The following is an 11710-nucleotide window of genomic DNA, read 5'->3' as shown; positions in this document are numbered from 1 at the left end:
AGTTCAAGCTCGTTAAAAAATAAACATAAGACATGAGCAAATGTTTCCCCCCGCATTTAAGCTCGTTAAAAAATGAACTATTCCCCGGTAAATAACCATCGTGAATGTAGTACTTCAGCCATTAAAGCCTTGGTATTGTTTGCACCGTCACCTCCACTTTTTCATTGGCCGATCATTCACCTCCATTTGATTGTTTACCCATTTTGAGGAACAACTGCGAAGAGTGATTTCACTAGCCATCCTTGTGACACTGCCGTGATTGGAAAATTCCAAACTTTACCTGGAATCAGCTGCTACCCGTTTTATCACTCGTTCCTCAAAAGACGAGTCTCCTTTAAGCTCTTTTCAACTGACTCGTAAAATATGAAAAGATTGCCGAGCCATTGGCCTCTCCAGCTCGTTAAAGGGACAGGAAGTGCTATCCCTCCTCTAGATTTTAATCTTTTTGGACCTGAGGGATTATTACACAAAAAGATTGAGCGCTTGTTTTGTTTGGCTCGTTAAAAGTATCGAAAATTCATCCCTTTTGTATTGTTTTATATTTTTTCGGACTTAAGGGATTAGATGACGAAAAAGGAATTTTGGAGTTACCTTTATGTTCCTTTTCAGACTCTCTAAAATTGAAAAGGATTGAGTTATCTTTGTCGTTAACTCGTTAAAAAGATTAATAGCGACAAACTTGTCTATAGACGAGAACGATTTTCACTATCGCTAGGCTCGTTAAAACATAGCGATGGGTTTGCCCGAAGGGCAAATTATAGAACAAGCATATGTTATCCTCCTCAAGCTTGACAAAAATAAAGAGGTACTGGTCAGCAATGACTAGGGAAAAATTGGGAAGAAAACTCAAAGAAACTTTGTTGGTAGCAAGTCGCTCTTGAACATGACACTTCCACTCCGTGTCCAAGTCGGGTTGGGTTGTTTCATTCACCGGTCACATCACCATGGTCACACCATACCATCCACATTTGGGGTTAATGCTACCGATCCATCACATCAATGTTGCTGATATGTTCAAGAGAAGTGATTCAGAGAATTCACCTGTGTCTCACCCACTACCATACATTATTTCCATTCTTTCATGACCACCACCCTGAACCTTATATCACCAGATCATTTTCACCTCCATTAAAATCATTTGCTCTGTTCCATGTCATTGATGTCGGATTCATTAAGGCCCTCCTGTGACGGATCACTTCTTTTCGACATCAGCTCATTATCCGAGAAGTTGATCTAGGAACACCCCATTCAGTACTTTGAAGCTTGCATGCCTCAATGGCAAGTTTCTCACTTCCGGCGACAGGTTTACATCAATTGCCTTCGACCAAAAGATTTTGTGTGGTGCTCGACGCCAAGTCCTTTATTCACACCACGTGAATTGTACTGCAGTACCTTGAGGGTCATTATCATTATCGGTGATTCCTCTCGCGCTTGTTAATAGTTTACATCATTGACTGGTAATCAAGCGATGTCTTTCCATGTTCGACTTCAGAACATTTCTCACATGGATCGACTTGTACTTCGAGTGAAGATCGGACGAGATTGAAGACCCCGATCTAGTTTCATCCATCCGGGCTGCGATATATATTCAGGGAAATAAAGACATTAAATTTACATCATTACCGCACAGATAATCGTCCACTCAAAAGGATGATAGCTCTATCAGAATCATCAGTCTACACTCAGACGATTGTCTGTCCTATGTACATGAAAATGAATTTATAAAGCTGAGCATGGGAATGCCCGCCTCAGCTACATCATGAAAATAGTATGAAGATAATGTATTGTATTGTATCTTATTACAGGTCTCCTCCCAGCATTGAAAGAACTTCGGATCCTCATAATAAAGCATTTCACCCGACACCAAAAGGTTAACGGCCTCATACTTTAGGGGGCAACTGTTATAGACATTTTTGTGCCCTACAACCCCAAGCATGAAATGTCCATAAACCAAGGGCTCCTAAGTCCCTAAATGTGTTGTTCTAACCCCTAAAGGAACAAGGTCAACAGATTACAGCTTCTCCCAGAAGTTCTCCATGAGAAACTACTCAGAATTGGTCAAAACAGGATCATTGCAGCTGCTCCACTGGCTAAGTGCATTGCATCTCACCTAAATACACTGTGAGGGTGAATTTCATTTCAAAAGTCCCTTCTGTGGGGTGAGATGGGCGAGAAATGACAAATGGCAGTGTCATTCCGCGAGGTGGAGAGGCAATGGAAGCTTCCAGAATCTTCTCCTGTGACACTTGCCTCACTGAATTCGACCAAGGATGAGTAAGAGGCCCTCAGTCTCCAAGTGGAAGCAAGAACTTTCAGAGAGAAGACACTAATCAAATCACAAGCTGACTCATCCCCCTTACAGATATCTATATATGGATCCCTCATCCCAGAGATCCAGAGGCTGGAATTTTGCATATTGTAAGGAATTGTTGTTGGTTTCTAGAGACAAACATCAGATTTTTGGGTAATCTAAGCTTTGTTTGAGGTGAAGAGGGGCTTCTTTTCTGGGAGGTTGATGCTGGGTCGGAACAACTGGTTGTAACTCCTCCTGGATCTTTTCTTGTTTATCAATAAAAGCTATTTGAGTTTTCCTCCATGCTTTTGTATCATTGATGCTTGTTACATTTGTATGGTCAATTTACATCTGATCCTAGATTTTTTATGATTATAGATCCATGTCTTTGTATAGTGTTATGCTTCTGTGATCTTACAGGTACTTTGTGAAGCTGGGCGTGCAAGGGAGCAGGTAGCTGAGGACTATCAAAGAAGAGAGGGATCGAATCGAAGGATTAGCGCAAGACAGAGGTTGGTCTTTCTGTTCCTCTCTATCTATAATTCATAAAGGAAAAACAAAAGTAGTTTTTCTCTGTTTGTTTCTAAGTATGCTGTCACACCTTAGTGGGATAGAGCAGTTCTAAATACACACTTTTCCCTGTAACACCACGTCCTTAGATGAGTCGTCTATGGTCAATTTTCAACCTGTTACCATTAGAGTAAGGATGGGTTTGCAATCTTCCATTTTGAATTTATTCAGCATTTCCTTGATGTACTTGGCTTGACATATAAATATTCCTTTCTCTTGCTGAGATATTTGAAGCCCTAAGAAGTATGTCAACTCACCAAGTAAAGACATCTCGAACTCACTTTGCATCTTTATAGCAAAGTTCTTACTTAGTCGATCATCATTGCTAGCAAAGATTATATCATCCACATATGCCTCAACGATTGTTAAATTATCCTTATCTATTTGTACGTAAATATTTCTATCAGTAGTACCTTTCTTGAACCCTTGTTGACCTAGATATCCATCAAGATGAGCATACCATGCTCTGGGAGCCTACTTCAGACCATACAGAGCCTTCTTTAACCTGCAAACATAGTCTTCTTCTTTTGATAGTAGAAAACCTTCAGGTTGTTCGAAGTAAACTTCTTCTTCTAATTCTCCATTCAAAAATGTTAACTTAACATCCATTTGGTAAACTTTTATCTTCTTTGAGAATGCATAGGTGAGAAACATTCAGATGGCTTCCATTCTGGCAACTAGTGCAAATGTTTTGTCGAAATCAATTCCTTCCACTTGTGCATAGCCTTTGCAAAACAATCTTTCTTTGTTTCTGGTAACCTGTCCATATTCATTCAATTTGTTCCTGAAAACCCATTTAGTCCCAATGACATTTTGATCTTTTGGTCATGAAACTAATTCCCAGGTGTTACTCTTCTCGATTTGATCCAATTCTTCATTCATAGCTGCTACCCAATGTTCATTCTGGATGGCTTCCTCAAAACTACTAGACTCAAAGGTTGTTAGAAAAGCAATGTGAGCTTGTTGTTATGAACGAAACTGTTGACCTTTTCTTGTTCCAATTCCTTCATTTATGTCACCAATGATTTGATTTGATGGATTATTATTTTGAATCCATTCTTTTGTTCTCTTTGGAGGAGCTTCTTATTATTTTTCCTTTATATCTTGTTGATCATTATTTACTATTTCCTGGTTGAGAGTTGCTTCTTGTTCTAGAATTTTCTCTGTACCTTTTTCAGCCTCTGTCTCAAGCTTCAAAGATTCTAGATCCTCTTCCTTATTTTTTAGAACTCTATCTTCGTCAAATGTAACATTTATGCTCTCCACTATCTGTTTTCATCTTAGATTATATCATTTATAGGCCTTTCTTTTGCATGAGTAACCAACAAAGGTACCTTCATCAACACACAATTCAAAATTACCCAACTTTTGATCTTCTCTTTTGATATAACATTTGCTTCCAAAGATTCTGAAATATTTTATATTAGCCGGTTTTCCTTTACATAATTCATATGGGGTCTTATTGCAATTATTTCTAAGAAGACTTATGTTCATAATGAAGATTATTGTATCAATTTCTTAAACCCGGAATTTTTCATCCAATTTTGAGTCCTTCAACATTGTTCTACCCATTTCTTGTACGGTTCTATTCCTTCTTTCAACAACTCCATTTTGCTGAGGTGTTCGTGCTGTTGAAAATTTTCTTTTTATTCCATTTTCGTCACAGTATTAATGAAATAACTTGGAAGTGAATTCTCCGCCATTATCTGATCTTAGACACTTTCTTTTTAAATCAGTTTCATTTTCGACCAACTCCTTGTAGATCTTAAAGCACTCAAATGCTTCATATTTTTTCTTTAGGAAACTAATGGTTGTCATCCTAGTATAGTCATCTACCATTAACATGAAATATAATTCTCCATCTAAGCCTTTTGTTCCCATAGTCCAATGGATGTGATGCAAAGTGTTATTTGGTTTTAAATCCGCATTTTTTCTGCTTGCCGTGCTGACAGGCCTCACATAGTGTGTTGGAAGGTTTTGAGATTTCTGGAATTTCTCGTACGATTTCCTTTTTGCTTATCCTGACAATATTTTCAAAGTTTATGTGACCCATTCGTTTGTGCCATAACTAGCTTTCATATTCTTTAGCTAGTAGACATGCTTTAGTTGCTTCATCCAGAACATATATGTCGTTTGGAGCTCGACTTGCTATAGCCACAATTTTACCATACCTGCCTTTCCTAATTTCACATTTTGTGGATTTGAATAGCATTGTGTGTCCTTGATCACACATTTGTCTAACACTGAGAAGATTGTGATTCATGTTTTCAATCAATAGAACATTCTTGGCTAGAGCATATTTGCTTCAAAGATTGATGGTACCTGATCCTATAATATTTGATGATCCATCATTTCCAAAGGACACAATTCCATCCTTCTTCTCATTCAAAGATACAAATTTCCTTTTGTCTCCAGTCATATGCGTTGAGAAACTGCTATCAACATACCACATATCTTTTTTGTTTTGAGCCTTGAGAGCTAGAGCACAATTATCATTGTTCTTCTTCTTCCATGTTCATTCATTCTGTGGCTTTGAAGATTCTTCTGGAGAATTTTCAAGTATGCAATCTCTGGCTATGTGTCCAAAGTTTCGACATTTGTAACATTCAATATTACTTATTAAATGTTCAAATCTATTGATGTTTTGTTGAGGCCTAGGAGGTTCATATTTGACAGATCTCCTGGAATTGTATTGGCTCCTAGGGTACATGCAACATTCTACAGCTTTATGACAGAATTTTCCACATGAATAACAATAGCCATGAAAAATATGTTGGTACCTAGATGGAAATCTTCATTCGGGAATTGTCTTCCTAGGCTGTTCTTATGAATCTTTTCCAATGAAATCTACATGTTTGTCAAATCTCATAGGTTCATTGTATTTTGTTGTAGAAGGTCCTACCTCTTCTTCTTTGTAACTGAGGCGAGTTTTTTTGTTGCAAGATCGTTGATTGTTGATGAGTTCTTCCAATACCCTTGAGTTTTTTGCATAGTTTTGGACAATTTTCCCTTCTTCACTTCCTTACACAGTGAGACTAATTCAACTTCTAATGCTTCCCTTTCTCAGTTTCTTTCTTCCAACTTCTTTTCAAGTGACTCTTCAATACGTTTGTGTTCTACAACTTCAATTTTGAGACCTTGAACTTGTTCTTGAGGAGTGATTGAATGGATATTCTCAGCCTTGAGCTCTTTTATAAGCGTGATTGCCTCCTTATAAAATTATTCTATGGTCAACCCTTCTTCTTCATTGTTTGATACCTCTTGTTTATTGTGCTTGGCCATAAACAATACTCGCTCATTAGCTTCTTCTGCACTGTCACTATCTTCATCAGATGATGAGCTATCTTCTTTAGAGAGAAAGTTCTTTTTGAATAATTCTTGCCTTTCTTGTTGAATTTCTTAAAGCCTTTCCTTCCTTTTGAGTTTCCATCACTTATGTTCAGACATTTCGCTGCGAAATGCCCAACCTCACCACAACTGAAACATATCAATGGAAGTTTACCTTTTTCCCTTACCAATTTTTAGTTTTCTTGTAAAGTAAGCATATTCTCCATCTGAAAAACATTCTTCATCATCTTCCTTTTCTTCACACTTGCAGGTGCAGGTGCAGATCTTTTCCTTTGAAGGTTATTTATCCTTATTGGTTTTCTTAGATGCAGCAAACGCAGTTTCTAGATGCGAATTACCCTCTTCATCATCAAGTATCATTTCATATGTTATGAGAACTCCATGTAATTCCTCTTTGCTAAGTTTTTCCAGATTTTCACTGTATTCTAAAACCGATACCTTTGGTATGAATCTTCTTGGTAACGTTCTAAGAATATTTCGTATAATAGTCTTCTCATCAACAAGCTCTCCCAATCCTTCCAGGGTATTGGTTATTTCATCAAAGTTTTAGAAGTATGCAGCAATGTTGTCATCTTCTTTCATTCCGAGTTGCTCAAATTTTGCTCTGTAGATTTGAAGCTTTGCTTCTTTGACATTTGAGTCACCTGCATATATATTATTAAGCTTGTCCCATACATTTTTGGTGGTTTTACAACCCAACACCTTATGATAAGTAGATTCAATAAGTCCACTGATAATAATATTCTATCTTTTGCATCATTTACCAAATTATTCATACCTTGTTCATCCACGGTTGGTGTAAATCCATTTTGAACAATGTCCCATACTTTGTAACGTTGCGCCAAGAGATAGACCTCAATTCTTTCCTTCCATAATGCATAATTATTTTCATTGAATAGAGGTACACCATTCTTGGTATGCTCCATGATCTCCTTCTAGTTGTTAAATTGCTATTGAAGGAACCAAGCTCCGATACCAATTGTTGGAAAATATTGAGGGGGGGGGGGGGCGAATCAGTATTTCTTAGCAATTAGCACTTTTAAATCTTTTTAGAGAATTAGTTAATATTAAATTATCATTAATGTTTATGCAGTAACAATAGTGAATAAAAGAACAGAGGAGGAACAAAAGCTTTAGGTGAAAAACCTCCTCTAGGTCAAAAAACAGCAAACTCTTTTCTAAGAATTCTTTAATATTAAATTCTAATTGAAAAGAAAGCTCCAACTTCTTAAAATATAGAAAGCATTCTTCTCCATATCCCATTGGATGGATGCTCCAATGCTCGAGATTCTCTAGTAGTCAACTAAACGGATGCCCCAACACCCAATGAGCTAAAAATCACCCTAGCACCACCCTACCACCATGAAGTTTTCACAGGCTTGAACCTGTTGGTGAAATCATGCACCACCCTAGCACCACCCTAGCACCCTATAGAATAATAAAAGAAGAATGGATTCCCATACCAAGGAAAATGGTCCACTTTACAATGATATAGAATGATGTAGAAGAAAAGACACACTAGACCATAACCCCAAATATGAAACAACCACCTAATGATGATCCTAAAACTCCAGACACTACCTCTTCAACTCTTGGTAGATAGAAACTTGTACAAATTTTACAAAGATTATTTTACAATGATTCTGTACAATGATACTTTTATAATGTATGTATGCAGTGTTGCCCACTTGAAGATTTCATGTGGTGAACTTCTTGCTGTTATTTTTCACTTTGATTTCTGCTCTTGTCATGCTACCCTTTCTCATTCTTAAGAACATTATATTATGCATTGAGTCTTCTCTTGATGAATAGATAATACCTGAAAAATTCTTCAAGGAAATACCCATGACATGATAATAGCAAAACTTATCTCATCTTGCAGAGCATATGTCAGTGCTAAACAGAAACAGCAAATTAGAATAAAAAGAACCTAATGCAATTAAGAGATGGACATGCATATACAAAAGATACTTACATGTACCTTACCTTTGCTACATCATTTTGCTGCACCTTGCTTTTTGCTACCCTAGAAAGTCTAGTCCTTTGCACCCCTTAACAACACTTGATCTAGTTTTTCTTGCATTCTAAGAGCATGATATTTAATTTGATGTATCTCTGTGATTTCAGATAACCAACATGTGATCTTCGGTACTATATAAGACCACAGAGTCTTCTTTGCAATGCCATGGGTCTGACCTGATTTGGACTCTTCAAGGCAAAGTTATGCCCAATATCTCACAATGACCTAATTATGGACTAGTTCAGTAGAGCGAAATTGTACAACACGCCACGTGTCATTGTTTCCTCATTTAGCTCTGAAATTGACACATATAAAACTACTGTCCGTGCACTATCTACCACTTTTTACAAAATTCGAATCCTCTTCTCATAGAGAGAGTAATGATGATTTTCCCAAGGTCACTTCTTTGAGATGAAATTTGGCAACCTGCAAAATCCCTAACTTCCACAGATCATATCTCCGAAAGTATAGTGAACCAAGATCTGAAATTTGGTCATGAAATTCATTAGGATTATGAATCAAATGGGTTTTAATTTCAGAACCTAAGACATTTCAGAAATGAAGTTATAGCGAAAATTCCACGATCACTACATTTGGAGGATATATGAGATTTCTTGTTATAGAGTTGAGAGCGGCTTCTATAGAGAATGTTGTAAGGATTTTAGGAGCTTAAAAAATTATTAATTAATGACTATTCAATGACAAAAACCATGTATGAGTGCCATGCCACAACCCCATAGGGTTTTAGCCCACTAACTCAGGTTACTAACTTCAAACATGAATATCTCTCAAACCATGAAGAATTACTTAGCGTGCCATATATCAATGGAAACATCTCGATGAGTAGAATCTATCTAGAAGATACTTGACTCAAAATAGAGTAATTTTTCAAGTCAAAATTCCTTGCAAGATAAGGTTAGCCCCTGGTGCTACTTGGGTTAACATCAATGACAACCTCAGATCATCTTTAGATCAATAATCTCCAAACAAATCGCCTCATTCATTGGTAACATTCATACCTCATATGCATGGTTATACAACAGGCTAGACTCCCTGGAGAAGTACCATAGGATCCCTTTAGTTGGTTCACTCACAAAGATCAAGCACAAGAATCGGGTCAGGCAGGAGATAGGCGAATACTTGGAACAGTTGATATAGGTAACCATCAAGAAAATATTGAAGTAAATAGATAGAATATGCACAATTACATTGGTGACCCTGTCCAAATCAACACAATGTTTCTCCTACTCAAGAAGGAAATTGAATTGGTTCCAATTCAGTGTACCTAGATGCCATGGAGGCTAGAGTCCCCTTCCAACCTAACACTGTCGCATAGTTTGGGGATATTATCTGGTTGAGAAACATCAAATGGAAGTTGTTGATCTAGATTATCCCAAAACTCAAGCATGATATGTTTTGTCTTATTAGGTTATCTAGTTGGCTCTACCCAATTTTGTCTTATGTGGGTACGAGTGTAAATTGTAATATTAATTAGTAATTTGTAAGTGGAATTCCAAGTGTCAATATTAGAATGTGAAGAGTTGTGGTGGAATGTAATGAATCATTTTGTAAAGAAGTTGAAGAGCCATGAGGGAAGTCCAAAAGTCACAAAGGGGAGTTGAAGAGTCACCCCTTCTTGTTATAAATACATCCTCAGAACTCATGTAAAAGGCTTTTGGGAGCCAAGATTTTGGCTAGGCTTAGGCTTAGAATCAAGAGCTTGGGAGTTTGTAAGGGCCTTGTCTTCTCCATAGTGTAGAGGGGCATCTTTCTTTGGAGGAGTAGGTGACGTTGACTTCGCTTTCCACTATTGGGGATAGTGGTCCATTAATGGTATATGTATGATTGGAACTTTCACTTAATAAAATGTCAGAGTTGTCATATTTTCATGCATATGTTATTTAACTTACGCTTATTCTTATGAACTATTTCATTTGCATTGGTACAAATCTTGTTGAATGCATGTTGTTGTTTGATTTCATCATTATTAACATGTGAACTATTTCACGTATTAGATTTTGATGTCATTTATGCTCGTGTGTTCCTTTGAAGCTGCGTTCTATTAAAAGCTCCTATGAGGCTCACTCATTTTCCCTTTCGTGTGTTGTAACCTGTTGTAGCATTTTTTGGTTCTGATTAAATAGAATATTTGAAATGTTTCTATGCTCATAAGGCAATTATACAAGGAAAATGAAGGTCTACAGATCAATTAATTAACTTCCCATTCATCTCCATTTATTCATATATTTACTAATTTCCCCTTCATATATCCATATTCATTCATTTTCCATAAAAATCCCTTTTCCTATGGTAAAAACCCTTTTTACCTAGGAAAAGTAAAAATACCATGAAAATTCCCTTTTTACATAAAAACATATTTTCCCTAAGTATTGACGAATATATGTCAAAAGCAAATAATTCCATTATGTTTAGCCCATTCTTCCTTTCCATTCATATTTTTCATATTAAACATTAACATATAGTATTAAATCCATAATATTTCCTTTTTCCCATATTATATAGTTCCTTTATTAAAATAGCCCGAAACCCTTAAGTTTCATTAGAAACTATGTATTTCATAATAATATCGCATTGCATATCGGCGGACCGCAGGCCTTTTAAACAATGCATATACAATAGTTTTATTAATAAAACTATGTAATAAACAAATATCACATCGCATAATGTTGCATCGTAAGTCTTTCATATGAATGCACCCCCCGCATTGTGATTGTGATGGGCCCAGACCCGATCACATATATATCATAATACATTACCCATATCACATCCATCGCAAAGTCCCCATACATACATTACTCCCCGCATTGCAAACCCCGATTGCGATATGCGATGGGAAGCATGAACCCGATGCTGCATATATTTCAGTTTATTCCCATATCGCATCCACCTCCATCGCACTGTCCCTGCCGAAGCACTAACCCTTTGCACATTCCGATCCCCAACTGTGATATCAAAGCTAGACCTGACATAGTTATATGTCATATATTATTTCATGTCACGTCCACCCATTGTAATATGTATTTTCGATGGGACTAACCCCCACCCACTCCGATAGTGATATGTGATTAACACTCAGACCCTATGTCATTATCTGCTAGTGTTAATATAATTTCAAATCCACCATATATGATTTTCCGATGATTTGCTGTGTAAAATTGATTTTTCGATTTAAACGCAGGAATGACCCGAAAGCATCATTTTTACTGCTAATCACGGTTTTAAGCTACAATTAAACCATTCCCGCCATAAATTAATCATCTCCGCACTGCTCTTTCACTCCACCATTGTTCACCTTCGCCCGATAACTCAAAAAGCAAGACTGTCTTTCCTCTGTTACGCCTGTTTTACACAACGCAGCCCAATAAGCCTCTGTGGCCATTGTAGCCATCATTTAGCCTCCGATATGCCCCAGACTCCTCCGATAGTCTTTCAAGCTTGGCAGAGCCATTAAAGACCCT

The sequence above is a fragment of the Pinus tabuliformis genome, chromosome 6, assembly GCF_031772625.1.
Source record: "Pinus tabuliformis cultivar Carrire ecotype Pingquan chromosome 6, CPIR1, whole genome shotgun sequence".
NCBI classification, from domain to species: Eukaryota; Viridiplantae; Streptophyta; class Pinopsida; order Pinales; family Pinaceae; genus Pinus; species Pinus tabuliformis.
Note: the sequence above shows the minus strand (reverse complement) of the source record.